Genomic DNA, 2,561 nt, shown 5'->3' on the forward strand with positions numbered 1-2,561 from the left:
GCTATGCCCAGGGCCGTGTTGAGAGGGGGGGATGCTGGGTGCGGGAGGGGTGGAGAGGGGGGGTGAGGGCTGGTGTTGAGGATGGGGGTGTTGTGGTGTTAGTGCTCATCAGTAGAAAGCGTTACTGGTGTTTAGCATAATTCGTGGGTGTTTCCTGTGGTGTTAGTCTCTGTGAGTGGGTGTTAGTAGTGGGACGAGATCACGTCGTTTCGAGTTAGTAAGCGGTGCTGGTAGTATTAGTTATTAGTAAGTGTAGTTGTAGTTGGTCAACGTTAAGGGGTGTTATAATAGTGACCAGTGTTAATGCATGTTGGTTCTTAATTGTTGATGATAACTTCTGTATGACAAAAGGATAGATAAATAGTGAAATTAATATGGTGCTAAATCATTATTGACAAGGGCCATATGACTGAATGGCTGAATCCGCAATTGCAGTAGATGGCAGGGAAGGAATTTGGTCAGGGGAAGGGGGTGGGGACAGGCATCTCGAGGAGGAAGATAGGGGAAGAGGCACCTGAGGTGGAAGGAGAGGCACTTGGGCACGGGAGGGAGGGAACAACCAAGCTCTAAAGATTGGAGAGCACGCGGGAACAGGGGAGAGCGGGTGGAGGGCGAAGGATCCCAAAGACTGGGGGAGAGGGGGGAGAAGGGCACCAAGGGCCAGAGACGGGAGTGGGGAAGCCGCGTGCCCTCCCCTCCCTCCTTTCCCCCACTACCTTGGCCGCCGAATCCCAGTGGAACGAGTTTTTAGGTGGCGTCGGCGGCTCCCCCTTCCGGCGTGGCAAGACGGCGTGCGTTCGCTAATGCGCTCAGCTGTCCACGTTGGGCTCAGGGGCGCGGCGTAGGCGTTGGTTTCATGAAAGGCGCTCGGGCTCTTCGCCGGTTTATAGTGCTTCGTGTTCAATGCTCAAGGAAGCGCATTCTGGTTTATGTCGGGGGAATCTGGTTCTCGAGGATGTATTCAAGTTGATCTGATTGGTTAATGTCCTTCAGAATCCAATTCATATGGCACCCCTTGGTCCTCGTGGGTTCGCATTGGTTCATAGGAAGTCCCGAGACACTCAAAAGCTGGTTCTTATGAGGTACTCTATTTTTTGGGATATTCCAAAGGAGTTTGATGAGCTTGGGTATTTGTAGTATTGTTCATTATATGTACAGGGGGTAATTTAGAAGCAAAATGAAACAGACAGCCTGTCGCACCAAGAATAGCCTTTGTAACAAATGGAATATAACTAAATTATTATCATTATGTTCTCTGGTTCGCTTTGATGTACATCGCTTCATATGTAGTATTCAGGTCCTCTCGTTCTGCCTCATTTAATCTGGTTCTCAAGGGTGCGGCCCAACCGATCTCATGTCCTTAGGTGCTCAGATTCTGGTTCATGTCAATCCTCATGGTTAAAGGTCAGGCCATAAGAAGCGCTTAAAACCTCATATTTTAGTGTATTAGATGTCTTCTAGTATTAAGGATATATAGTGTGGTTAGATTTGTTTGTCATTTAGTCATACGATATACTATTTGTTGTTTTTGATTTTGACTTTTGTTTGGTTGTTTTCTTTTCGCTATTTACAACTAAGCTTAATAAGCTTCTACTCTCGTGCCTGTGTTCGTATGATGCGCTGTGGTGTCCGTGCTTAGTGCTTTTCTGACTCCTATGATGTGCTAAAGTGAGCATGGTGATCATCCATGTGTGTATATATAACTTGTCCCATTTTACGTTCTTTGGCAAATTGAATATTACGAAGGACTTCAGTGTGAAATAAATGTACCTAATAACAATTATAGAGAAAGTTACGGATAAGAATTAATTTATACACAAGCGAAAGGGTATGTGCGCTCAATGCATTGTGAGCAACGTAGAAAACGTATTCATTCTCAGCCTTGCATTTTCTGCAATAGTTTTATTTTCATCTTAATAAATGATCAGCATATGGTTAAGTCGGAAGCGGTTTTGTTAACATAAGTGATTTATCATTATTACCTAGCTTTTGTGGAATAGACTACTGAAAGGAATCTGTTCTATTTTGAAGTTCATTATATATATATATATATATATATATATATATATATATATGTGTGTGTGTGTGTGTGTGTGTGTGTGTGTGTGTATTTATGTGTGTGCATACATATATATATGCACACATACACACAGACACACACACACAATATATATAAACACACACACACACACACACACACACACACACACACACACACACACACACACATATATATATATATATATATATATATATATATATATATATATATATATATATATATATATATTTATATGTATATATACATATTTACACATATTTAAGTATGTATGGATAGAAGGATACAGATACATCTGTGAGAGTGTGTACGTATATATGTATATTTATATATATACACAGTACATGCATATGCATGAAACCAGGGAGAAATATCAGTTGCATTAAAGCAGTAAATCCTATTAATGTCATTCCATGTAACGGAAGGACCGAGTGAGAGAAAAACAAACCATTGGCCAAGCGAGAGTGGCGCAAGAACAAGGAGAAACAAGGTATGTCTCTCT

Source organism: Penaeus chinensis, chromosome 41 (assembly GCF_019202785.1).
Source record: "Penaeus chinensis breed Huanghai No. 1 chromosome 41, ASM1920278v2, whole genome shotgun sequence".
Lineage (NCBI taxonomy): Eukaryota > Metazoa > Arthropoda > Malacostraca > Decapoda > Penaeidae > Penaeus > Penaeus chinensis.